This window comes from Megascapheus bottae, chromosome 18 (assembly GCF_031878675.1).
Source record: "Megascapheus bottae isolate mThoBot1 chromosome 18, mThoBot2.hap1, whole genome shotgun sequence".
NCBI lineage: Eukaryota > Metazoa > Chordata > Mammalia > Rodentia > Geomyidae > Megascapheus > Megascapheus bottae.
This window is the reverse complement of record NC_143526.1, coordinates 8,856,900-8,873,782: the sequence shown is the minus strand read 5'-3', so window position 1 is coordinate 8,873,782 and position 16,883 is coordinate 8,856,900. Positions and strand designations below refer to the sequence as shown.

The 16,883-nt window shown below is 35.9% G+C and overlaps 1 non-coding gene across 1 annotated transcript; it reads left to right on the top strand.

Annotated features, from left to right (window-relative positions):
• The first annotated feature begins 15,828 nt into the window (after positions 1-15,828).
• On the top strand, positions 15,829-15,933 carry LOC150050065 (U6 spliceosomal RNA). Its single transcript, XR_016538782.1, has one exon. It is a non-coding gene; the product is annotated as a U6 spliceosomal RNA (small nuclear RNA).
• The last annotated feature ends 950 nt before the right edge of the window (positions 15,934-16,883 follow it).

Sequence of the window (16,883 nt, the reverse complement as noted above, 5' to 3'; positions counted from 1 at the left end):
GAGGAAGCACCAGCTGTAGGAACAGATGAACAATTGGTCTCTGATTTCAGGATGCCATCTAGTTGCTAGGTCTTGTGTGGTGAAGGATGTAAGGACAAGAAATAATCTTGGGATAGCCATCTTGAGAACTCTGAATTCATCACTTAATTACATCCTAAGAACCCATTTCTTTTTTTTTTTTTTGCCAGTCCTGAGCTTTGGCTCAGGGTTTGAGCACTGTCCTTGGACTTTCTCAAGGCTAGAGCTCTACCACTTGAGCCTCAGCACCACTTGTGGCTTTTTTCTATGTATGTGGTATCGAGGAATGGAACTTGGGTCTTCGTGCATGCTAGGCAAGCACTCTACCACTAGGCCAAACTCCCGGCCCCTAAGAACCCATTTCTTATTCTATCTTTCCTTTTGCTTTTTCATTTTCGTTTATTTTTTTCCAGTAGGGTTTGAATTCAGGACTTGCACTTATGAGGACCTTGCACTCTACACTTGAACCACACACTCAGTCCTTGGAACCCACTCTTCTACTTTTAGATTCTTGCTTCCTGGTATTTTATTTTACTGAACTTTGACTTTGATTTTTTTAAGGAATTACCTTTTTTGAATATTCCCTTGAATCTATCGCATTTCATTGAATACATTTGTATAAACTCGTATACCATCCAGCGTATGTGCCCTTTGTCTATCTGAGCAAGAATCTGGTCCAAAGGGAACCCTGATACCCTGTTGATGGGAATGTAAACATAGTCAAACATTCTGGAAAGCAGTGTATAGGTTTCTCAAAAGAATTAGCATAGAACTGTCCTATAATCCAGGATTTGCACTTCTGTGTATACCTGAAAGTTTAAAAACAAGGGTACAGTAAAGCCACCAGCACAATCATGATTATTGTTGCACCATTCACCAGAGCCAAGATATGGATTCAGCCTAGATGACCTTCCTTGAACTAATGGATCAAAAATTGTACCCACTACCTGATGAATGTAACTGTAACCCTTCTATACATTATCCTGACAATAAAATACAATTAAAAATTGTGATATATATGCATATATATACACATACACCATATAATGGATATATATATATATACATAATGAATTGTAGTTCAAGCATTAGAAAGAATGCTCTTGTGCCAGCTGCAAATAATTTCTCTTTTGTTCAAGGCAACCATAGACATTGATCCTCACATTTGGTATTATTTGTCTATAACATATCGGAATCGTCATGGTCTCTTTTATTAATACTATCACCTTGGGATTGAAGTTCCAGTGGGTAGCTAATCAGAGACCCTAGGTCATTTCAAAGCTGTAGGACAGTTGTAGATCATTTTCAAGCACCTGTATTCTATGCCTTCTTCACTGTGAACAGTGGAGATTCCAGGGAGTTCTGCTCATCTTCTGCCCTACTATGTATGCATATATTATCCTTTGCAGGGGTTGTTTTTGGAGAATGAGAAATAAGAGAAAGTCTTCTGAGACTCTTTTACTTATAAAGTATCAGAAGAGTGAACTGAATGATTATTTGTTTTCACTAAATAGGATCTGGAAACCAGGAGCTCAGGAAGACATGGAGGGTCTCTAAGGTTTATAGACATAGCAAATAAAATCCACATCCTGACGATGATGGAAATGAAGGTGACCAACAAAGCCTCTGTTAAAACAGTGCTTAGTCACTTCTGCCAAAGTGGAAATCTCTGACTTCAGGCACTCTATATGTGAAATCTACAGCAGCCCAATGTCTTGTGCCATAAAACCACTTTCAGTGGGGAGTCGTGGTACTCAGTGTCCTTATAAAGTAACTTAAATTCCTTTAGATATGCTTGAGTAGATAGCAGGGGTTTTAGGTATAATTATGTGGCAAATACATTATAGCAAATCCAGTTAAAAGGCAAATACAGAACTCCCTTCCCAGGATCATTCACTGTGTCTTGTGTATATTTCACCCTAAGAGACAGCTCTCTCCTTTGTCTTCTGCTTCTTTTCTTCTTTATGCAACTTTTAGCTACTGTTGGACAATCACCCTGACAGCAATGAACTCTGGAGCCCAGATACGTACTATGAAATTTAGAAATGGATGGAATAGGAAGAGAAATTTAATTGGTCAGACTGAGACTCCTAAGTAATCAGTGAAGAGAGAAGCAAAGACTTACCTGGCTGAAGAAACAAATGTATTCTGATGAGGCCAATTATCTCAGATGTGGTTCATCAGTTTGTAATGATAAAGGCTGTTAATGAGCTGCGTCAGTGACAGCATTACTTTCTAATCTTAATCCTTTTTAGGGTTATTAGCTTTAATGCTAGCTGCACCGAGATAAGATAATATATACTAAAATTAAATTGAAAAATAAGAAGTAATGATTGTTGCTTTTCAGCACTAACTTTAAATTTTCTTTCTGTCTGAAAAAACCTACCTAAGACCATGCAATTATTCCAAAGCCTCCTGAGCAGATGGAGAAAATCGAAAATTAGAGATATTCCCCCCACCCCACCCAAGGAAACAAACATTCCTGAGACGGTAGCTCAGTATCCATAAAATGCTAAGAAATGGCCTGGCTGATGACTGTTTCATTCATTTTCAGATGTTAGCTCATGATGCTGGGTCTGGAATCAAAATTCTTCCAATAGGTCAGACTTGAAAGAAGACTCACTACACACAACAAACCATTCTTAGACTCAATGCTCAATGGAGTCTACACATAGTTCGGTCCATACATCTTGAACCTTTAACAGCCTATTTGGCCAGTTCTGCCCCTGAGCAAAAGCTTGTCTGTTTGAACACAGAACAAGAGCAATGTTGATGCCAAGGAGAAGAGTTGGCCAAGAGTCAGAGTTGATGACCTGGAATGTCGAAACATCACCCTCATAAAATCCACAGATGAACCAGTTTGCTAGAGATGGAGAGATTTCTTGCAAACATATTCTCCTCACTCTTGACCTATTAGTTTAGTTATCTATCAATAAGAAATTGTTCAGTTTTAATGCACTAATTCTTTAAAAATTAGTGTCAAAAATCTACCAAAGGATTTTCTGTGTCTATGGAGTTTATCGTGTGATTTTTAAAATTCTTTACCTTGAAAATTAAATTGGCTCATTTTATTAACTTTAGGGAAGCATATTAACTATATACAATCTTTGGCACTTTTACAGTGTGGAAGTTAAAGTTAACAGGCATATGCCCATAAGACTACCACTAACAAGCCCAATGAAAAGCACATTGAATTCCCCAAATCACTGTATCCCTCGCAGATTCCTGTTCCCTAATTTCATATATAAAATAAAATGATCTCAGTAACTTTTTGAATTGGATCTAACAATGAGTTACATACTAAATTTCAACAGCATGAATGAATGTAATTAGCACACAACTTAACATACAATGAAACTGCAAAATTAGGTTTTTATTCAAGTGCAGATAGTCTACCGAAGTTAATGATATAGAGAGGTATAAAGTGAATTTTAACAGACTTTAAGTGATTGAATATTGAAATATTCCTTCATGAAAATAATACAAACTGAAAAACACCCCCACATGCAGTTGGAAACTTTGCAAAACAGTTTCAAATTACTATGGATAAAATTGTAACTAGACTATATATTCTGAATATTAAATTGAGTAATAGAAAGTTACTACGTGTAAAAAAATTGAAGCAGATAAGAATATTCATGGGATACATATTGTTTTATATAAACATATTACAGAATGAGAAAAGTAAAATAAAAATTTAGAGACAAGTAAGTTAAATTTAAAATAAGTGGAAGGAAAAAAATAAAAGCAAAAACTAATAAATGGAATATTAGAAAAGACCACCCAAACCAAATGTTTGTTTTCCAAAAATTATGAATGTCATAACTCCTAGGTAAAAAAGGTATTTTCTTAAAAAGTGAATTTCAGCCTGAAGGAAAATGGAAGCTATCATATGAATTTTATTGATAGTAAAGGACACACACACAGACCAGGCACCAGTAACTCATGCCTGTAATCCTAGTTACTCAAGAGACTAGATCTGAAGATCTCTGATGTATCAAGGACAGCCCATCCAGGAAAATCTATAAGGGGCTTAACTCCAATTAACCAACAAAAAGTTGGAAGTGGAGCTCCGAGCTCAAGTGGTAAAGTCTTAGGCTTGAACGAAAAAGTTTGGGGACACTGTCCCGGTCTTGGTTTCAAGCGCTAGAGCTTGAAGTAAACCTGCTAGACCACCACTAAAATCCAAACCAAACAAAAATATATACATCTGCGTATTATCTCACGCTTGCTATCCTAGAAGCTGAGAGAATGAGGATCATGGGATGAGGTGAGCTTTTGAAAAAGTTCATGAGACCCTCACCCAATCTCAAACAATAAAAACACGGGGGTGCCATATTTCTAGTCTGTCTTCCTACATACGGTGTTCCGTAAGTATGAGGCAAAGAACAGGCAAAGAACAATACCTATTTGAAAAAGTAAAAGTAAAAGGCACTGGAGGCATGACTGATTGCTGGAGTCCCTGCCAAGGAAGTTCAAGACCTGAATTCAAACCTAACTACAAACAAATAGTAAAATCTACACACATGCACACACGCACGCACGCACACACGCACGCACGCACACACGCACACACACCACTAAACATGGTAATACATTTAAAAATTAACAACCATCAGAAATAAAACCTAAGATAACTCTCTTTATTATTTAATGTCTCCGAAATTCAGTCTTTCCCACAGAGCTAATTCCATAACTATTACCTTAAATGATAAATTCTACCAAATAGATGTCTAGCTGTCTGATGTTTTCTCAGAGAGTTTTGCAAGTGCAGAATTCTGCCACTCAAAACATGAGAAGGTCATAAAATGCAAGAGAACTTTGGACCCACTTCTCTCATGAATACACATGCAAAAAATATGGTTTCATAACAGATTCACACTAAGCATTTGACAGTAATTACCAGCAAGACATAGAAAAAGAAACTCTCAGAAACCCAGAAGTAAAAGAAAATAAAATATCTTCTTTTCAAATGGGTGAATTTAATTTTGTGTGCTCATACATGCATACAATATAACTACAATATTCCTTGATCATATTAAACCTTCACCCTCTCTTGGCCTCTCCTCCTCCTCCTGCACATCTCCCCAGCCAGGTATTTACCTGTTCACGTTCTTGTCTTCTTGTACATTAGTTTTGATGTAACTTGTTCATTTGATGGGAACTGTGATGTTTTTCTGTTTGGCTTGTTTTTTTTCCTTTTCTGATTAACACCATGACCCTCTTTGTTATTGATATAATTTCATTCTTTAGGGAAATACTTCTATGATCTAAGAATTTTATGATAGAGTTTTTATGGTCAAACAAGTATAGAATCATACCACTTGCAAATAGAAATACTTTGATTACTTGCTTTCATATTTATATCTCATTTGTTTCTTCCTCTTCCCTTAATGTTATGGCTAAAATTTTAAGCCCTGGATGGAGAGAATGTATTCCCTGTCTCATTACTGAATTTACAGCAAATGCTTTTCTGTATCCTGTCCACATTCAGGACCATGCAGTGTATAATGTAAAGCCTTTATTGTGTTAAAATATGTTAGGATGTTATATTGTGAGAAAGTATTTTTCTGAATCTATTGAGATAAACATGACACCATTTTTATCTTTTATTCTATTTATGAAGTGTCTTGAATCTATTCATTCATGTAAGTTGACTCATTTTTGTTTCTGTAGAATGGAATAAACTTGTCTATGAGGTAAGACCATTTTTAATGTCACTAAACTCACCTCAGAGCTACTTTGTGGGGAAGTTTTGCATCTAAATTCATCAATGAAATGGATTTACAGTTTTCTTTTCTGTGGGGTTGTTACTCAGTTTTGATATCGGTATAATGTTGGCTTCATAGAAGAGATTGCTGCATTACTTACTTTTCTCTTTATTTGGACTAGTTTGTGGGAGAGTTGGTGTTAGTTCTTTAAAGGTGGGTAGAATTCAGCATTTGCTTTCTTAATCTGATCTTGAATATCTATGAATAATTCATAACACATTTATTTATCAAATGTTTATTAAACATGTTTTGACAATGTCTTGGGTTTGACAAGATTTTGTGCTTGCTAAGCCCGTACTTGGGCCTTGTCTTCAACCTTATTTTGCCAAGGATACAGATTTGCTGCATGGACAAGCTGGTCTGGATATTGGGGTCCCTTATTTATGCATCTAGCCATAGCTAGGAAGGCAGTTGTGTGCCACCATGCCAAGAAGGGTCTTACAGCCCTTACTCTTTCCTGGATTGAACTGGAACAGTGTGATCCTTTTGATCTCAGCCTCTCATATAGCTTGGATGGCAGGTGAGAGCCACCACACCTAGAAAATTCATTACGATGGAAGAAGGGGTAATCTCACACATTTTGCTTAAACTATTCTCAAACTGAAATCCCACTGCTCTCCACCTCCCAAGTGACAAGAATTATAGGACCACAAATGCCAGGCCAAAAGCATTTTAGTGGCCTGTTTATTGCTAGATTAGAAACTATGCCATGAAATCAAAACAAAAAAGAATAATCTAAGAAGTGAATTGAAAACAAAGTACAAGGATTTTCATTGACTGACGTTTTTTTTTCTTACAGAAAAGTAAAATATTTTAAAGATACTTTTTAGTAACCATTTGGCAATTTATGGACTACAGTGTCTACACACAACTATCAATAAAATATTGGAATATAAAGGATTAAATAAAATTGAATGACACTTGCTATAACATAAAACAACCAAACATTTGGAATTAAAAATAAAAGACTTTAACGACTGCTAAACATATACAAAATTTTTCTGAGAGAAATTCAAGATTGAAAGTACAAAACCTATGTTGATAGTCCACAGGATTCAATATCTATCAAGTATCAGTTTTCCTCAACTTAGTTTATAATACAAACCTATACTGGTATAAAATATTGCTAAAATAATGTGGAAAAATCTACAAGATACGTACAGTGACATCGTATGTAACTGAGTGTGCAGCTTTGATTCTGAGGACTGGCCATGTTCAGACTCATCTTTAGCCTGCTCTTTTTCCAGACAGGCTGCTATGATTCTGGGCATTGACTTATGGTGGTTTGGATCACCTGACTTCTACTATTCTATCTCTACTACTATACCCATATGATCTGCAAACACTTTTGTATTTTAAAAATGCTTCTGAAGATAGGGTAGAAAGAAACATGAAAGAACTCTTGGAACCAGGACATGGACTGACACAGTCTTCCTTAGATGCCTAGTATAACCTTGCCTAGGTAATGCACCATGGATCATGTAAGTTATAACCTCTACCCAGATTTAAATGGAAAAATAATAAACTATTTCCTGAAGATTAAAAACATCAAAATTATATAGTATTAAGTAGGCATATCACTACTTATAACTATCAAAATACTCAATTGACACAGAACTCAACCATATTGTCATCATGTATTGTATTTCCACATAAATAGATAAGGATATTGTGTTAGTGATATGGGTAGATATGCATTAAAATAAATTATGTATGCCCATTCTAACCTTTGCATTTTACTTTAAGGAAATGATTCATCAGAAATAGCTAGAACAAGAAAGCTATTGAGAGCTTTTGGTAATAAAATAGATTAGTAGTTTTTAATTACATCCTAAGTCATAATATTTTTTAAAGTGTATTGTCAAAGACTAAACCTAGATCTCCCCTATGACCCAGCAATTCTACTACTGGGCATTTACCCATTGGTCCAAAAACAAGGACTTATTAAATCCACTAGCACAATGATGTTCATAGCAGCACTATTTATCATAGTGAAGCTATGGAACCAACCCAGAAGCCCCTCGGATCATCAATTGATGTGGTATTTATACACAATGAAATTCTATGCTGCCATCAGAAAGAACAACATCACACCATTTGTAAGGAAATGGAAAGACTTGGAAAAAATCATATTAAGTAAAGTAAGCCAGACCTAAATGAATATAGGCTCAGTGGTTTCCCTCATCTGTAATAATTAGTACACTTCTAGAACTCTCTTATCAGAGGATTTCAATAGCTCAAACCCTAGATACATAAGGCCATATAGGATGAGGCCAAATTAATGGACCTCCAGGTCATGGAAACAAGAGCAAAATTATAAGTGACTGTTATTATTTGTATATTATATTTTTCTCTCTTCTCTTGTGTTGCCCTTTGATTAATCTCATATTGTTACAGTATCCCACTTTGTTACCTTGTATATTATATAGATATTTACTTGTTTCTTTGAAATAGGAGGAGAAAAATGAGGGGAGGGGTGGGAAGGGAAATGGGGACAAAAACATAAGAAGGGATATCAATGTGTGAGAAGTAATGTACCCTCTATCTGGAGAATATAACTGTAACCCCTCTATACATTGAAATAAAAAATTATATTATAATAAAAATTGTATTGTCATGCTAATGTATAGAGATGTTACAGTTACATTTGTAAGGGTAGTGAGTACATTACTTCTCAAACATTATTACCCTTCCCATGTTTTTCTCCCACTTTCCTTTCTTCCCACTACCTCCCAAGTTGTAAAGTTCATTTCCAACATATTGTCTTGTGAATATGACCTTATAGGATGATGCTAAGCAAAATGAACTCCAGATATGAAAAAGCAGTTTTATGTTTGTGGTTATTGTTTTTAATATACTATGTGAAGTTATTTCTTTTTTCTTTTTTTCTCCTTATGATTTATCCCCCTTGTTACTGTATCTGGCTTTGGTACCTGGTGTATTATATGTATGTTTATTCATTTATTTGAATTAGGAAAGGGACGGGGAAAACAATATGAGACTAAGTACAGACTGTGAAACAATGTAATAAATTTTTTGTACATGTGCCAATACTGGAGCTTGAACTCAGGTTTTTCAGGCCTCATTTTATTTTTTCACACAAGAACACTGGAAGAATAGCTTCACTTTCATTTATTTGCTGGCTGTTTGGAGAAAAGAGTCTTAATAGTGTGATATTTGAGAAGAAAAGATAATAAAATAAAAGATAACAAAATGTGCAGTGAATGAATTTGATTTCTCATTCTCGTTGCAAGTAGAATGATAAGAAAAATAGTCCGCATAAAAATAACACCTAGATCATCCTTCCATACATAAATAACTCCTGGTGAGTTTTAAAGTCTAAATGTGAAAAAAAACAAAACCGTAAATTATATTAGTTAACATTCAACATGCATTTATGATCCTAAACTAGAAAAAAACGTCTATAGTAAACTTCCCTGAAATATACTAACTAGGAAGGAAAAAAACTGCTTAGAATTGTAACTAGAATCTTCTTTCTTCCATTTTAGGAACTGAAATGAATAATTTTACATCAGGAAATAAGGAAGTAACATACATAAATACTAAAGACTCCATATTCAGTATGCACTTAAAACCATTAACTCAACAAGATCAGATGTGATAAAATTAAAAAAAAACATTGAACAGATGAGCAAGGCAAATGAAGGGAGATGTTCAGGTGACTGGTACATACTTAAAATGTGCTTGATTCATTAGTCATCAGGGAACTCTAAATATAGAAGTCTGACACAGAAAACCCAAAATTCCCAATGAGAAGAATACATGAGTATTAATTTAATCACATAAGGTGTTACAGATCTAGGAATGATTAGAAATGATCACTGGAGAGAAGAGAGACTCTTCCAAGTAAGGTAACATGCTCCCAAATGAAGAATTTTCTCTTGCACACTGATAGTGTCTGCTTATTGCATCACTAATCACAGTAACCAAGAAATTGAATCAATGTAAATGGTATCACAGATTACCAGATAAAAGAAATGTGGGACACATACACTAGTGAAATCTATACATTATGCAATGTATGCATGAATCAAACAGTACATAATATCAAGTTGATATGTATAATTGTTATGCCTTTCAAGTATCAGTTTGGCTGGGGATATAGCTCAGACCTGAGCTAGCATGTATAAATCCCTGGGTTTAACCTAAGCATAATAAAAATAGATTTAATAATTAAAAATATTAATGCTTTTTCTTTCTTTTTTGATCAGTCCTGGGACTTGAACTCAGGCTCTGAGCACTGTCCATGGGCTTTCTCAAGGCTAGAACTCTACCACTTGAGCCACAGCATCACTTCCAGCTTTTTCTATGTATGTGGTAACCAGGAATTGAACCTGGGTCTTCATTCATGCTAGGCAAGCACTCTACCACTAGGCTAACCTTCCTGACCCAACATTTTTAAGTTAAATATACAATATACTTTCATATTTGTATATACATTAAAATAATATAATATTTGGAAGATTGGTATTCTCCAAAGAAGTATTTTTTCTCATAAATTCATGAGCTGCTCTTTCCTTCTTGCTCTCTGTCTCTCTCTGTTTCTCTCTCTCTCTCTCTCTCTCTCTCTCTCTCTCTCTCTCTCTCTCTCTCTCTCTCTCTCTCTCTCTCTCTCTCTCTCTCTTCCTCTTCCCTTCCTTCTTCCCTTCCTTCCTTCTTTCTTTTGCTAATACCTGGGGTTGAACTCAGGTTACCTTGTGCTTGTTCAACTAGGATAGTAGATGTGAGTCACTGGCACCCAGCTTGGATCTTTTGTTTTTCTGTATTTGATTGCAACTTTGTTGTCTTCCATTATTTCTTTCCAAAATGGCTTGTTTTCTTTACTCATTAGTGCTTACTGAAATCTCCCCTTTGAAAGAGTTTCAAATGCAATAGTTTAATTATGCTTTGACAGACCGAATTTTTATTTTTTTTCATGTATTGTATATTTGAATTCCACACAGTTTTAATCACACAGATATTTAAATTTGCTCTGAACCTGTGTGAAATCAGGCATTCATTTAGCAATCCTCAGAATACTGTGCATGTGATTATACATGTATGTATACATGAGTACATGCAACTATACATATGGACAAAGAAATGTACATGCATCTATCTGTCTTTATGTGTAGGTGTGTACACATATGCACACACATGTTTTATTCTAACCCTGTCCAAAGGGTTCTAACCCTTCTTTCCAAAGCCACAGGTAGCTGCCTTGTACATTTCCTGCTGTTATTTTTCTTTCCATTCACTGCAGACATTAGTTTCCCTGACATAAGGATAATGTATTGACTCTGAGTTTTCTGAATCCTGCATTTTATCTCTAGTCCACCACAAAAGCACAGACATAAATATTTAGCAGTAGGCCAGCAGAAATATATCATGGTCATTTCTCAGTGCTGTTCTAAATTTGTTCATTTGTCAATTTCTAGTCAGTAAAGAATGCATCCTTTTACACTATGGTTTCATAGTAGGGGATTGCTAGGGCCTACGTTAAGCAGTCAGTGTGGACATTTAGACTAGCAAACATCTAGGACCAAAAATCCAGTTTTGTTACTTTAAAATTCCCCCTACTCAGCCAAGTGTGAATGGTAGTTGACACCTCTAATCCTATTTACTGAGGTGGCTGAAATATGAAGATGAAGGTTCAAAGCCAGCCGGGTCAGAAAAGTTTGTGAGTCTCTTAGGTCAAATTAAATGCTAAAAATGCCAAAAGTGAAAGTATGGCTCAAATAGTAGAATGTGCGCCTTGAGAGAAATAGCTAAAGGACAACACTCTTGTCCCTGAGTTCAAGCCCCAGTCCTGGCAAAGACACACACACACACACACACACACACACACACACTCCTACTTGTCAAAAGCAGAATTTAAATTATAACTTTAAAATTCAAAAAAGAAAAGCCCATAACAACTTCTATTTCTGAGTTCCACACTCTCTCTTCACACAAACACAAGCCTTAGTTTAAAGGAATACTTAATTATACGCTGGGAAAGCTACAGAAGAATGTGGCAGACACTGCACTTCTACAAGCAGATTTATAGATCACACTTTACACAATGAAGACTTCTTCCCCGTGTCTTACAAACGCAAAATAATAATAATGATAATAATAAGCTTTTTGCGCAGAAGAACAGGGATATTTCAGGACACTTTAGTGAGAGGAGATACAGAGCAAGTTAAGGGTGTTGTAAATTAAAGAGATGGTGGTGGATACATGCCTGGCACAAGGTAAAGGATGTATGGTTTTGCAGCCTAAATTAGAGGAGTAAAGGCCTGAGTCCGAGGCCTTTTGCAAGGGATATATCAAATCAGAACAGATGGCTGATCTGCACAGCCTTTTCAACGGGTTGCCTCTATGTGGAGTTTCACCTGTGGCTGTGCTCATCGACTCAATTTGGAAATTACCTATGATTCTGCACCATTCTTGGAAATATTATTGGGGCAAAATGATAGGTAGGGGATATTTCTTGCATTTCCCTCGGTTTAAAATGCAATGATCAGAAATGGAGAGTCTCCTGTTCCTCATCTAGCTACTGTTTGGCCTCTGCTTCTGAGGAGTCTTTCTTGCTATGAAAAAAAGCATGCACTAATTTTTCATCACATCATACAGGTCACATCAAAGTAGGTTTGACCTCTACATGGAGGGCAAAATGAGTCCTTTACAGAATGTCCTTCTACAGGGGGCATTATGCAAGATGGAAAATGCATTCTTCTCCATCTTTTCCATTAATTTTTGCAGAGAACTCCATGCCAGTTCTGAATTTACTCTTTAAATGGACTGACAGCCTCTGTACTCTTGTCCTACAGCAGAGAGAAAATAAAATAAAAATCCCTAAAACTTCATCACAAGTAGAAAGCTGACCTGAGATCACCTTGAGAGACAACCTGTGGTTGAAGCCACCTTGTTATCTGACAGACAAAATCAGCTACCCGATAAACTGCACAGGGAGAGAAGAATTGCTGACAGTAGCCTTTCCCTAATTTTTGACCGCCCCCAGTCATGTGACTTGATAAATCTATTCTCTGGAAAAAGTTCATTTAACAGCAATATATAAGGACACCTGTTAAGCTCAACTCCTTTGTCTGTAGTTGGGAAATAGAATTATTTTGGATGGGGAACTTCTTTGGCAAGTACATTGTTCAGGAGTGAACTAGAAATTGGAGCTCGATGATTACATTTGGACAATAACAGCTCCCAAGATGAGCAGAATTCAATTTGAGGAGCAGAAGATGCTGCCTTGAATGAGGTGGTAATGATTAATCACATGTGTTTGGGTTTTCAAAGCTAACAGTCATCACTGGGGAAATCAGAGGAGAAACTGTGCCATTTCAAAGTCTATTCCCAGTGGCTGTAGATGGGGAGAGACAATGTGTACATGAAAAAAAAATCAAGACAAGAGTCTTGTCTAATAACTACATTCCTAATCACATTACCAAGCAAGAATTTGGAGCCAAGAAACTTGGCTTGAGAGATCACTAGCTTGAAGAATATTGAGGTGTATACATAATGGTATTTTTTAGTAGTTCTCAATAATCAGAATATAGGCATGGTGCAGGGACACCTATCCACCTATTAGAGCAGCGCCCATCATATTCTTTCTGGTCATTTGAATCAAAGTTGACATAGTTTCTACAGCCATCTCTGTGCTTCAGGGACTCAGATCAGCAGACATGTGTCTTAAACTGGCTTTCTGATCCTTGGTCAAGATAGATTTAATAGATAGAGAAAACTGTGAGTAACTTCTTGGTTGGTTTATAACTCGATAGGCAACAAATGAGCAGAATTGCATGGGAAGTTGCAGCATTTCAGTCTAGGTATAGAAGCTGAAGGAGTAGCAGGTGTTTTAGTCCTCCAATATTTGGTCTTCTCGGTGATACAAAAGTCAGAGCTGTCTCCAGTCTTCCATTTGCTTCCTCTCTTAATGTAGGGTGTTATTTATATATTGTTTGTTCCTTCAGTTTCAATTTAACCAATTCTTCCTACCAATTTATTTTTTTGGCTTCCCAGCATCTGCTCTTATATACATCATCACTGCAGCTAGTTCTTAATAATGTAATAATCCTTGTTAGTAATACAATCCTGGAACTGTGTACTGCTGCTTATGACTTGAGATTGTTAAGGCTGTATATGCCTCCCCCCCCCTCTCTCTCTCTCTTTCAACATCAAGCTAATTTACACATTTATGCAGTCCTCAATTTAAAGTTCTATCATGAATGTAATGGAACCCCATCATGGAAGAAGATTGATCCCAGAATGTCTCTAAAAAAAGACGAAGTCCACTACTTCAGCAGCTACAGGTACTGGATCTTCTGAGTGACCCCACACACAGGCATGTGTATGAATAGTCTCATTGTCACTGAGATTTTATAATGTTGAAGTAGCAAGCTTGGCTTATCCTCACTAATATGAAAATTAATGTGGGCAAATCAACAGTGAATATTATTTATAAACATTTAATACAATTAAATTGCATAATGTAATTCTTTACTACAAATATCACTGACTGAGTAATAGTAAATAATAAATATGATAACTGAAATTCCATTACAAAATAAATTAAGATGTGGCATTGGTCCAAGTTGAATAGAGTCCGACAATTGATTCAGTGATGTATGGAATATCATACCATATGAAAAGCTGGATAGTTCTTGATCCGTGCCATTCAGATGCAACATACTTGATAAATCAGTGTCCTATATAAAGATGTAAAATAAATCAAATGTTTATTGAGCATGAAAAAATATTAAGAGGTCATTTTAATATATGTTGTTTGTCATTGGATCTGTTGGGCAACATAAAAGGATGTTAAAAGAGATAGCAGAGGAGGAGAAATGCAAGAATATTTGTGGTTTGTAGGACAGACTCTAAATATTTCAGAATAGAATTTTTAGTATCAGTTTACTTCTGAAAACAAGATGAAATTCTTGCTTCTGTGAAGTAATTAGATTTGGAAAAATGCTGCATTCAGGCCTCATTCTTGCAAGGCAGATACCACTATGGTGACTTTTTTCAATATGAAAAGAAATCTGGACATTGTTCAATAATAAGAACATATTTAACACTGCTAAGCTTTATACTGATACATATTTCCATGGGAAATGGGAAGCAAGAAAACAAAGATTGTCTAAAAATTATTTCAAAAAGCATTTAGGCATGACTCCTAACACATGAAACTAACTAAAAGTAAAGAAATGGAAATTTTCATCTCTGTGACAAAAACACCTGAGAAACAACATCAGGGGAACTTGATGTTGGCTCCTGTAAGCAGTGGCTTCAGTCTTTGGTCACTTGGCCCGAGACTTGTTGAGGCAGAACTCCAGGACTGGACTGCGAGAGCCTCCTACTGAGATGAAGACTGAAGAATAGAAAAGAACAAGAGGTAGAAAGGCAGGAAGTTCTAGAGAGGGAAAGAGCTTGACTTGAACTAACCATGTTATAAAGGTATATTTGGTGGAAATAAGGGCATTCTTTGGAAGGGCTGAGGATGTGATACCTCTGACCACTGGTAACTGTATTCTTTTAGTTCTTATGGTTCTTAGAGCACACTATTGATAAAACGTTGATTAGTATTGTCTTCTGTGTGAAAGAGTTATGTTGCCTGCAGAATTAACATCAGTGATTTTTTTATACTAATGCTGAGAAAATTTACAACCTTAACAATTAAAATAAGAAAAAATAATATTTGTGTCTTCCTTGGATGTAAGTTTGAAATAGTGCCCCCCAGCAATCTCCATCTCAATCAGACTGCTGAATTGGCCCGATCGTTAAATCTCTTGAAAATATTGTCATGAACAAGAACCAAACAAAAACGGAGGCTACCATTAAACAAAAATCTAAAGGATACCAGTAATCAAGCAATGTAAAGAGCTGATGGGCAAAAAAAAATAGGTTCTATGACTGTAACACATTTAATTCTCTGTTTTATGGGAAAAATGTTCAATGTGAGTACTTAGTCATGGGGGTTGGATGGTTGAAAAGATCAAGATGTGCTAACAAACATTGACTATTTTATTAAAACTCCATAATTTGTGTGCTTACTTAGGCAGCACAAATTCAGAAATTGGAAAGATAATGAAGATTAGCATGGTTCCACTGCAAGAGTAACAAAACAAATCACGAAGTCTTCTATGCTTTTTAGTAGATAACGGACCTTAATAGAGCATTTTTCTCAATGATATTAAATAAATAGCTTATACTTGAAGGCCATTTATTTAATATCTTCTTAGTGTCATAGCTCAGCTATAACAGCTGTCATGAGATACAACTCAAAACTACATGAGCTGTCAACCCATAGCAATGAAGGCAGCTACAAACAGCAGTGACAAGTGTCAAAGAGGAGGTAGAAAAATTGGCACTTGTTTGTCTCATGGGTAGTAAGGAAACAGGATATGTCACTAAGAAAATGGTGTGGTAATTCCATTTGAATAACACTTAGTATAACCAAATGAATACTATGAAGCTGAAACATGTGTAATTAGAAGGAGAAGGGTTTCAAGTAGAAGAGAAGGCAACTGAAAAGAGGAAGGATGGACAAGTACAGTTATAATATTTTATGTACATATGTGAAATGGAAGCATAAGTGGGTTGAAAGAAGTGGGAGATTGATGGAAGCAATGGCATTAATCAAGATGCATTATACTCGCAAGATGACATGTTGAAGTAAAACTTGTTTGTAGAAGTATACAAAGATTTTTAAAGCAACTAATATACTAATAGATAAAAATAGATACTATATGACACAGAAAGTTTACTTCTGGCTATGTCACATGCTCATATTCAGTGGAACTATCCAATGTAGCCCAAAATAGGAGTGTCTATTAGGAATGGATAGATGAAAAAAAATACTATTCATATCCAGTGAAATGTCATAGATTCTTTCAAGCTATGGAACTTCTGACCCATGTAACAATATGGATGAATCATGAAACACCCTACTCATGAAACAGCTCAGTCTTGAAAAAGACACATGATAACTGGGTGCGGTGGCTCAAGCCTTCAATCCTAGCTACTCAGGAGTCTGAAATCTGAGGATCAAGGTTCAAAGCCAGCATGGGCAAAAAAGGACCTGAGACTCTTATCTCCAAT